The following is a 12,239-nucleotide window of genomic DNA, read 5'->3' as shown; positions in this document are numbered from 1 at the left end:
AAAGAAGATCTGAACTGTTTGCTCCCAGGGGGGGGGAAAAAAAATGTATAGTTAGGCAGGTCACAAAGTAGACTGTAGATGTACTGACTCTCAGAATGACTATTTCTAGTTGAGAGGTGTGTAGTGGGGGTTAGATTTCAATAGTCTCTGAATGAGCAGATCAAAATTATGAAGAACGATCCTTGCCTCATTAGTTAAGGGATCATAAAAGGAATAGCTTTGGTCTGTCAGAATAGATCACTCAGGTGAAGTCCAAGTGAACTGTACAGTTCCAGCATAACTATTATTGTGGATTGATTATAGCTCAGACTGAGGAATGCACTACCCTGTGGCTAGCTTCCTGCCATGTTGACTGGTAGGAGTAGCAACGTTCTGTCTTGAGGAGCTGGAATCCAGTAGTTCCTGGAAGTTACTAATAGTTATAGGTGTGGTAAGTCATGACACAACTGGGTGGAGTAGCCTGAAATGTGCCATCGAGATATAACAGCTAAAAGAATGACTCAAAATTAGATTCTAGACAGAATCCTTTTTTTCCTCTAAATGCATGCATGAAGAGGTCTGATAAGTAATTGTATATAACTAAGCCCTAGAGAGTAGGAACCATATTTTTTCACTGTAGCTTTAGGGCTTAACTGAGTACCTGGCAGCAGTGTATAAGAAAAGTTTAGTTGGTTTTGTTTTTCAGGATAGACAGCTGTTTGAACAAAAAATTAGAGCTCCTGGGGGTGTTTGAAGGAGGAGATGTGCCTGTTCAGAAAGCCGAGCTTTAGAACAGAAGTAGGGCCAGTGTAGGGTTGATGTAATGGGAAGCCCTTGTAAGTTCTTGGACCGTATGATTGGTTTGGAATATGATCAAGAATTATTGGGGAAGAAACTAAATCTAAGTAAGGAGAAAAGTTCCAGACCATGACTTAGGGATATAGGCCTCCTAGAGAAATCTAGTCAAATGTGACATAATCCTTTTCTGGATTTTCTCCAACTTCATCAGCTTTTCCTCCTCACTTTACAGTTTATTTTATTTATTGTCTACTTATTTTATTTTTGTGTGTGTGTGCACATTCTATATCGTGTGTGGAAGTCAGAGTACAACTTATGGAAATCTGTTTTTTCGTCCACCACATGTGGCTGGGTGTTGGTAGTACATGCTTTTAATCCCAGCACTTGGAAGGCAGAGGCGGGCAGATCTCCGTGAGTTCGAGACCAGCCTGGTCTACAGAGCTAGTTCCAGGACAGGCTCCAGAGCAATGTCTCAAACACAAACAAACAAACAAAACAAACAAGCAAACAAAAAGCCCTCCACCACCATGTGGGTCCTAGGAACTGACTTGGGTTATCAGGCTTGGGAGCAAGTGCCTTTACCTGATGAGCTCTCTTGCCACTCTCTCTGAATCTACTTTAAATGATGATATGCCTTAGTGTATGATCATCAGGTCCCATTCATCCTCGTGTTTTAAATCCACTTTTCACATAAGTCACCAATGTAGTCTATTTAGGGTGTATTCTTATTAGTTCTCAACTCAAAATGGTCCAATGGTTTACCATTTACATGAAATAAAATACAAAATTCTTGCAATGCCTACAAACCCCTGATTTCTTTATTTCCTAACAATATCTTGGTGTCTTCTGCTAGAATATACTTTTCATCCTTTATTTCCTATGTACATCTCAATTGGGATATTTGGATTTATTCCCTATGTCTTTCTCTCCTTTGGGACATTTAGCAATGGCTAGAGCAGTTTTGGTTGTGACGGTTGGAGGCAAGGATGCTACTAAAAAGCAAAGGGCAAGATAGCCTTCCACGGCAAATAATCATCCAGCCCCAAGTAAAATCTTCCTTCTTTTAATAACAGATTCTTTCCACTCAATCACAGGATGGGCATAATCCTAGGTGGAATTTCTGATAGACAAATAGTGGGTTGGTGATTCTGCCTCCTTTCTAGCAGTTTTCACGGAGTTTGCAAGAGGAGGCCTTTTCTCTGATTTCAAAGTAGTATAGACATGCACTGGACGCTACTGAAGCAATCTCTCTTGGTATTTGGTGTCACTAGCCTAAAAGAATAAGGAAGAGACCCTGAAAGTTATCTTTCCCCTTTCAAAGAAGTCAAGGGTTGAATATTTATTGGATGCCCAAGCCCTGAGGCTTTTTTTTTTTAATACACAAGAGGGTCAAATTCAACATCCACATCCCTGGCACCTTACCCAGCCTTCTTTCATTTTGACACCATTGTCTCTACACCCAGTTCCTCCTAAGATCTGCTATTCCCAGAAAATTTACTGACAAGACTCCAAGTGATTTAATCTGTGGCTGATTAGTTAGCTTAGCCAATTTCTTTCTTTCCCTTTTCCTTTCTTTTATTTTTGTTTGTTTGTTTTGTTTTTTGTTTTTCAAGACAGTTTCTCTGTACGCCTTTGGAGCCTGTCCTAGAACTGACTCTGTAGACCAGGCTGTCCTCAGACTCACATCGATCCTCCTGCCTCTGCTTCCCAAGTTCTGGCATTAAAGGCATGTGCCACCAATGCCCAGCTAGTTTAGTCAATTTCACACTCTGGCAGTCTGACTTTCTTATCCATAAGAACTGGGATGAGAAATAATATATTTGATATCATTTGATAATGCTCTAGATAAAAGTGATTATTCAGCACTACTCTGTATTATTACGGCCATTAGTGCTGTTGTTTTGATTACCAATACTATGTCACTGATCATGGACTACTACAAGAAGCTATGTGCTGTTTCCCAGCAATATGCCCTTTTCCAGACTCTCATTCAAATAAGGATCCGTTCCTTTCTAATCAAGGGAGGAAACCCATTGTCTCCTTTTCACAACTTTCCAACTCTTAAGATGTGCCTATTACAATGAATTGAAATCCACCTCCCAGTAATTTGTACCTACTGCCCTTACTTTTGTGGTTTACAGAAATGGAATTTTATCTTCGATTTCTCCTAAGACTCTACTTAATATTGGAAATACCTCTTGTGCTCTCAGGCTAAAAATTATCTCTTGCAGTTTTTGAAGGCCTAGTGAATAGTAAACTAATCCATGTTTTTAATTTGTTATACTTTACCTTATTCTACAGAATACTTGAAGTGGATTCTAGCTGAGCATATAAAATAGTGGTCAAATGTAAACAAAAAAAAAAAGTAGAGTAAAATGTAAAGAGTAGAGTAGAATGTAAAGTCTGACAACAAACAAAACAATAACACAGAAGCATGCATCTGCTGGTACCTAAAACTTCAGCTTGGCTTTGAAAACCACAAGTGATTAAGGTAATTAAGTGATAAGTAATGGCAAACATCTTTCTGTCCTTATCTAAAATGCACCCCCCACAAAGCAGATCTTATTCTAAGGAGGCTTGTACAGCAGGAGCTCTTATCTGTATTTACTGATAGTCGCCTTATTCACGCGTCCCTGGCAAGTGCAGTCCAGCATCATGTGCCCCCACATGACTGAATTCATAATGTGCTTTTGTTGTCAGAGAAAAATGTGCTCCCCAAAATAAAAGTAGATTTTTCAGGAGGTCTGATTGCAGTTTAGAGAAATTATTTCTCCCATTGTCTCACACAACTGAATTTTAACCAGAACAGCTCAACTAGGGTTCTCTTAAAATATTTTGTAACTATGATTTATTTGCTCTCCAACCTAAGGTTATATTCAAAATAATCCATTTTTGAAAACTTGATGACAATAAATGAATTTATAGGAAACTAAGTTTCTCAGATCATAATACCCAGGGTCATCATTAAGTGTTATGTGGAGTGAGAGCATACATCTTATTAGGTTTTCAAGTTTTATCCCATAACTAATAAAAGGGATCCTCTATTCTGTCTCAATTCAATTTTAGGGTGTTTGCTTGCTTCCTTGCTTGCTTGCTTGCTTGCTTGCTTGCTTGCATGCTTGCTTGGAGACATGGATGTATGTAGCTTACTGTCTTCCAAGCTTTGTAGCTGGGGATGGGATTGAATTCTTGATCCTGTTGCCTCCACCTTCCAGATGGGGCTACAGGTGCACATACCCATGGCCAGCTTCTTCCTACATTTTTGTATTGCCAAAATTAGTAGTAACTTCTTTATCTTCAGCAGCATCGAGGAGAAGAACACCACCGAAGGCCACGGGACTCCAAGGATTCTAGCTGGATCTGACCTGAAAGCCTTCCTTCCTAAGCACTAACTTCCATAATACCCGAAGATGCTATGCAAGCTGCCAAGGGAGAAAGCAATCAGCAGTCTACCTAGCCGACTCCTATGACCCACAGCACTGTCACACCGGTGGCAAGACTTCCCTATCTTGCAATAATTAACAGTGGTCTCATGAAACTGAAGGTCAATTCAACAAGAGAGAACTCATGGCTGTTACTTAGCCAAACCATACTGAACCAGAGACACCATGAATCAGTAAGGAGAACCTACTGCTGCCAGTTCATTAGACCAGCGTAATTCCTAACTGCATTCTGAAGGCTTTACCCATAGATGAGTGTAGTCCCGTCCCCTCCCCACCCCACCCCACCCCCGCATCAAAGAAGCTTCCCTGTGTAACAGACTATTACAGAAACACACAATTAGTCAAAATGCAGATATCAACTAATCATAGGTGCCAAGCCCCGACTGATACAGCTACACCACAGCTAGATTCAGAGAACATCAAGGAAGGGGGGGGGGGGCAAGAACATTGTAAGATGAGACTGTATCGCCTAGAAATGACAGAGAAGCTACACTCATGATACCTCAACAATATGGCTGCCTAAACAAAATCTGAAGAAGGATACCACCAATAACCTTGCTAACATGAGAGAGGGAAAAGCTCACAGGACCCTACTGTTAGACAAAGAACCATAGGCAACTCATGACTGCTGAGAGGAGAGAGGGGGTCAGTTTTTGTGGTAGAATATTATTTCAAGGTGTGTGACTTTTGTTTATGTTGTTGCGTTTGTTTAACCTCTGTGGAGCTGCCTTACTGTACCTGTCTAATATACCCGATGGTCCTAATAAAGGGCTGAATGGCAGCAACAAGGGGGCGGGGAGTGAGAGGAAGGCTGGTGGGCAGAGAGTACAAATAGAAGGCAGGTGAACGGAGGGAGAGAGGAAGAGCAACGAGAAAACGAGAGAGAGGAAGGAAGGAGACTTCAGGGGCCAGCCGCCCAGCCACACAGCCAGCCACAGAGTAAGAAGGAAAGTACGGTGTACAGAGTAGGAAAGATAAAAGCTCAGAGGGAAAAGATAGACGGGATAACTTAGATTGAGAAAAGCTGGCAAGCAACAAGCCAAGCTAAGGCCAGGCATTCATAACTAAGAGTAAGCCTCTGTGTGTGAGTTATTCGGGAGCTGGGTGGTGCCACCCCCCACCCCCCAAAAAACCTAAAGAGCAAAAAAAATCCAAAAGAGTAAAACATCTCACTACAGGTTTTTCCTGGAATGAACTCCCTGATCAGTTACTCTATGCAAAGTGGTCAGAACTAAAATCATATACACACAAGCTATACTAAACAGAGTTGGCAGGCTATGTGTACATAACAATAATAAAGGAAAAGAGGTCTGCTGTGGAATATTCCTTTATACTGTGCGAAGATGTGTCACTGTGATTGGGTTCATAAAAAGCTAAATGGCCAATAGCTAGGCAGGAGGTACAGGCGGGACTTCCAAGCAGAGAGAAAGGCAGAAGAGATGAATCTAGGGAGAGATATCAGAAGACACAGAGAGGGAATGGGGGATGCAAGACGGAAGGGAGGTAGAAAAGCTATGAGGCAAAACATAGGTTAATTTAAATGGGTCAATTTAAGTTCTAAGAGCTGGTGGGATAGGCCTAATAGGCCGAGCTTCCATAATTAATAAGTCTGTGTCATGATTTGGGGGCTGGCTGCCAAAGAGGTCATCAATCTGAGAGGCAGTGAGGGATATTGGCAGGGCTGGAGAATGGTAAGAGAAGGGGGTAAATGATGCCATTATATTTGAATCCATAAAGATGAATTTAAAATTTTTACATTTAAACACCATGATATTTGAAGATTTGCCAAACATTTTGCCACCTCTTGGTAACCTATAAAAGCCACATAGAAGCCAGTGCCAAATACAGACACAGGTCCATGCAATTGTGCAGGTGTATACAAAAGCGCACACACACACACACACACACACACACACACACACACACACACACACGTGCATATCTTGGACTGATTCACTCAAAATAATTTCTTACAAAATACAATAGAAAAAAGTAGCACAGCATCCTTTGCTTGGGTCACATTGGCTGGAATACAAAGGAAGTTGCCCTGGAGAGTGTAGTTCTTTGTATAGATGACAAAAATATTCAGGACACTACTGTTTCCAGGCTGAACTTCCTTGTTGAAATTCACAAGACTGGAAAAAAAATGGGTGTGGGGGAGGTTGAAGTCTTTCTTAATTTAATTAAATTGCTGGAGAATATTCAGTAATAGATATTTCAGATATTTACAGATATTTCTAATGGCAGAAATTTACTAGAGGGCTGAATTCATCATGAATTATTATTTATTTTGTTTCTTGTGTTTTGGTTTTTCGTTGTTAGTGTTGCTGTTTTGTTTTTGTTTTGTTTTTTGATGTGTCAGGGTCTCTCTCCTGGAACTTACTTTGTAGACTAGGCTGGCCTCAAACACAGATCTACTGGCTCTGGCTTCCTAGTGTGGGGATTAAAGGTGTGTGCCACCACACTCAGCTGTCTGAAGATCTTAAGTGCTTGTGTTCTTGAATCGCTAGTCTCCCTGTAAAATCAGCCCTCAACCTGAATTATATCAAGGAGAAGCACCAGCCAACTCCTCACAAGTAATATCCCTGGATACATTGTACACTTCAAAATCAAATTAAATAGCCTTCTATAGATTTTTCTTCTGCTAATATTTCAAATTGCTTTTTTAGCAGTTCTGGGTCAAATTCCTTTATGTTACTAATTATCAAGTTAGAATAATTTTAACGAAGTAGACACCATTTAAGTTAACAAATTTGGCATCCAAAATTCGAAGAGCTATGTCTTAGGGTTTCTGTTACTGTGAAGTGACACTGTGACCGTGACAACTGGTTACAGTTCAGAGGTTTACTCCATTATCATCACTTGGGGAAGCATGGCAGCACACATCCAGACATGTCACTGGAAAAGGAACTGAAAGATGTAACTGAGGATCAGCAGGAAGCAGGAAGAGAGAGTGACAGTGGGCCTGGCTTGAGCATCTGAAACCTCAAAGCCCGCCCCAGTGACAGGCTTCCTCAGCAAAGCCACCTGCTCCAACAAAGGCCACACCTCCTAATAGAGCCACTCCCTATGGGCCTATGGAGCCATTTTCACTCAAACCTCCACAAGCTACTAGCAGATTTCAGTTATTTTACACTACAATCTAGAGTATGAAAATGCTTTAATTATGACTCTACACACAGACATGTTTATTCTGATAGTCTATTCTGTTTCATTTTAAAAGCTGTGATCATTGTTAAGGTGGAAGCTTCACCCAAGTTGCTGGCATCCATATACCTAAAGAGTCTAATGATAGAAGCTTCACCCTAGTCCCTGTCATCCATATACCTGAAAAGTCTGGGATATTTTGGTGGAGGTTCCACCTAAGCCCCCTTCCCCATCTCCCTCCAAATCCTGCTGCATCTCCTAAAGCCTGCTAAGTGGTGGCCCCTCCCCCAGAGATACTCAAGACCACAGGGTATTTAAACAGCCTCTCAGAGGACAGATTTGTGGTTTTTACAGTTTTCCTGTTTCCTTTTGGGTGGTGGGGGCTGGAAGGGCATCAGGGAGCACTGTATCCACTAAAAGTGGGCTTTTCTAATTCAGTTTGATTTGGTCTGATTTGGATTGCTGCATCGGCGGAGAGGCTTATTACGGTGTAGAAACTTTTCATCTATAACCAAACAAATTAAGATCTAGACTCCTTTACAAATCACAGTAATTTGAAAGACATGGTCAACAGGGTTTTTTTGTTTGTTTGTTTGTTTGTTTTTGTTTTTTGCTATTGTTTTTTAAATAACCAAAGCAATGTTAACTCTTTTTTAATAATACTGAGTAGAAAATTTACAATACAAAATAGCAATTTATTCCTATCCGTTTAGAAAAATACTCATTGTGGTTCATGTATCAATCCATGTCCAATGTTTATAACAAAATACTTGAAGTAAGCCCCTATAGGGGAAAAATGTTTGTTTGTCTTTCTATCTAGGAAGCCAAAGGTAAGAATCAGGCAGTCCCTCCATTAATCCTCTGGTTGATGACATAATAATCGTGGGAGTAGGTTCAGAAGAGATCACATGACCAGAAGCTATAGAGATCCAGGACCCAGGCTTGCTCATATTGTACAGCCTGCTTTCTCTGGAACTGACATCGTATAAAGACTACATTAATCCCTTTGCAAGGAGGAACTCTTTAAGTCCTTATCACCCTCTGCTTGGCAGCATCTCTTAACTGTTCTACCCCCTGAACACTGACACAGTGGGGATCAATATTCCAGCATTTGAGACCATATTCTTATTTGGATTTCAGCTATGAACTCATTTGTCTGTTCACCGAAAGAGTGTCTCCTGTAGCTCAGGCTGGCCTCAAATTCAATGTAGCCAAAGGTAACCTTGAACTTGTGTTTCTCTTGCTTCAACATCTCCAGGGTTACGATGACAGGTGTGAGCCAGCTTTCTGGTTGCATAAACTCTTAAAAGTAGTGTTCTCATCGCCCTTTGCCACCATGTACCTCAGTTTTCCCTTTAAAATCATATTGCATTGAGAAGTCAGGATAAATTTGGATCTCACTTAACATATGAATCCAAACAGGAATATATGCCTTTAAATTCTAGGAAACATGGAACTGCACAATTTTAGTTTTGAATTTTGTTGCTTAGCTTTTAATGAATTCTTTTGAATGCTTACAAAGTGTGTTTAGTCACTTAGCTTGGAATGGATTCCCTTTGCTTGCTATATTGCCAGAGCCTACATCTTGCCTCTCAAAGAAAGAAAGCTACCTTTCTGTCCCTGCAGAAGGACAAATATCAACAAAAGCATTTTTTCTTAAGAAAGGAGTTATTCAAAGACATAAGCTTAAGAAAGAGGAGTCACAGCTGAACAATGATGTTGTGTCATTTTGCTCTCACATAAAAAAACAGAATGAGGAAATTCCAGAATGAGTAAGTCTGTTGGTAGAGCTGTGTGGCCTGGACTGAAGAGTTCAAGATGTTCTTTGCATAATTAAGACTGGGCATTGTGCTCACATTGGACTTCTAACTGGCTCCCTCTGCTTCCGGGAGCAATTGAAATGTTTATAAATGGATCTAGATGGAAAGTGTAATATCTGGATGCAATAAATGGTTTTTTTTGACTAGCACACTTGATTGCTAAGTCTTTTCATGAGTTGATTTCGGAGATGGCCAAGTGCTAACGTTGTGAGTGCTGGTGGGAATTCAAACTGGAGCAACCGTGTAGAAATCAGTGTGGAGATTTCTCAAAGAACTGGTAATAGGTCTGCAAGAGCCAGCTATGTACTCTTGAATACTCACCCAAAGGACCTTGCTACAGAGCTGCTTGCTCATTCATACTCAGAGCTATTCTATTCATAAGAGCTGGGACATGGAAGCAGCCTAGATGTCCATCAACTGATGAGTGCATAGTGAAAACGTGACACTTTCCATGCAATAGGTTATCATTCAGCTGTTAAGAACAGTGAAATTTGTAGGCAAATGATGACACCGTAACCAATCATCCTGAGTATGGTAACCCTGACCCAGAAAGACAAACATCAAATGCTTTCTCTCATGTGGGGCTAGTAGCCTTTAAACTTTAGATAAGTAGTTTTCATTTGTAAAACCCATAGAGATTAGGAAACTAATAAGGGGTCATGGGGGAAGAGGGAATATTTCTGGAAAGGGGATATAGAATATAGGAATATAAAGGGGGAAAGGAAAGATATAAAATGGGGTAGGTATTAGGAGGGTGGGGTGAAGGACGGAATATGAGGGGGGATAATTAATATTAAAGGCCTTCTTGAAAAAGCTATATGGAACCCTATTTTAGATAGGCAGAGTTTAAATGTAGCTCACTTTATAATGGGGGGGACAGTAGCACAGCTAAACATCATATTCTACCATACACTACTTGATACAACCCTCCTTTCAAGGCTCGGGATCATTGTGGATGTGGGGGATGAAGGGATTTTACCAGCCACAGGATGGATTTGAGGAAGCAGATTTTGCCCAACAGCAGGGCAGATGCACAAATGAACTCAGAAGGTGAAACAGTGTGTACAGGATGTACACGCAAGGCTCACTAAGAGGTCACATTGGCAACCCAAGGATGCTTCTTTCATAAAGTTGAGATTGTTTATAATACCTGCCACTCAGGAAAAATACTAAAACACATAACTGCCTCACGAAGCAACATATACAATCTGACATCCAGTAGTTCATCAACAAATGTTATTTTTATCATTTTGCTCTTTTGATTTTTATTTTTTCTATGTTTCATGTTTATAAATTCTGTGGAAAAATACCACAGTTTTGGTTTTCTCTTTCCTCTTCTAAAGAGACCATTATTTTTCTTTGGACTCTGAAAGATTTAGCTGTTATTCAGGTCAATGAAAAAAAAACTATTCATAATTCCTTTTGAATTTAAACTGCCTAGCAACCAGAGTGAAATTTTGGCATTTCTGATGCTGTCAGCTGTGCATGAATTCATGGATATTTCCAGGAATGGGAGAAGTATACTAGTGAACAGAGAGTTATTTCTTCATTCTCTACATAACCTTACAAAATCATCTACAATTCTCCAATTTGAAATAATTTATGATATTAGGGAATACTGTGTTATAACTGACATATTTAATTGCTGTGCTTTCAGGGGTGGACAGAAAAATGTCTGTGATCACATAAATTAGAAGTTGGGACACAACTAGAATGATGTGACTATTTTTCTGTACTTGGGCTTAAACCCAGCATCCCATGCATGTGGATAAGTGTTCCATATCCCCATCATTCCTAGACATCTTAAACAAACTAAAATGAGAAGAAATTGGTATGAACAAATTCCATATTGCATACTTTTTCATGCATATTTTAACTTATCTAATTTTTTTTAAAAAATTACTGTATTCAAACATCTTATGGTAGAAGTATGCTACATTACTTTGAGAACCCTCCTTACTCTTTAACTTTATTTCATTGTATTTATTTCACTGGTACTTGATTTCACTTTGACTAGGGATTAAATATTTGGCTAGTTCCAAAGAAAGTTGCCAATCAAATTTTATTCAATTGCTCATATATTTATTGTATGTTATTACTTTTCTAAAGTTTATATGGAAATATACCCCTAGTCAATACACTGTGAATGTGTTGTGGGATAATCTTTTGTACACTGTGAAGATATGTCTCTGCCAAGGCACCTTCTGATTGTTTAAAAAAAAAAAAAAAGAGCTGAATGGCCAGTAGTTAGGCAGGAGAGGAGAGGCAGGACTTCCAGAAGAGAGAGGAACTCTGGGAAGAATAGAGGCAGAATTTATCAGCCAGACATGAACGAAGTGGAGTGCACAATAATGAGCAGAGGTAAAGAGCCATGTGACAGAACATAGATTAATATAAACAGGTTGGGAACAAGCTTAACCTAAGGCCAAACTTTCATAATTAATAAGAAGTCTTCATGGCATTATTTGGGAGCTGGCAGTCTAAAGAAAGGCAAACAATAGTATTGAGATTTGGGGAACTTGAATTCTAAGAACACATTAGTCATTAAGACAGAAATAGTAGTATTTTGTTCTACTTCCTGGATCACCACCTCCTAGTCTTCTTAACAATACTAGACAAATTTGATTACCCATTCTAACTCAAGAATGTCAATGATTTACAACAAGTTAAGAAATACATAGGCATTTATAATTCTACTGATGGCTAAAGAGAAAATAAATCCAGATGTGCTATGCTGCCATGGAACCAGACAGGAAGTACCTACCCCTCTTGTGCAGCAATAATGTCTGTAGACCATCTCATATAACTCTCACCCTGCACTTAAAATCTGGAATTACCCCACATATCTTACTATATTTTGATTCCAGAGTCGATATAAGTTTTCTAAAATAATTTCATTGGAACAAAGAAAATTTTTGTCTGTTATTTTTCCATCTGAACCTTCACCATGAAAAGACTAGATTATTTAAAAGAAAAATAGATATGAAAATAAAGTTATGAATGAGTACAAGTGACTTAAAAGTTTTTTAAATAAGAATTTAATTGTTCAATT

Source organism: Phodopus roborovskii, unplaced genomic scaffold (assembly GCF_943737965.1).
Source record: "Phodopus roborovskii unplaced genomic scaffold, PHOROB, whole genome shotgun sequence".
NCBI lineage: Eukaryota > Metazoa > Chordata > Mammalia > Rodentia > Cricetidae > Phodopus > Phodopus roborovskii.
Note: the sequence above shows the minus strand (reverse complement) of the source record.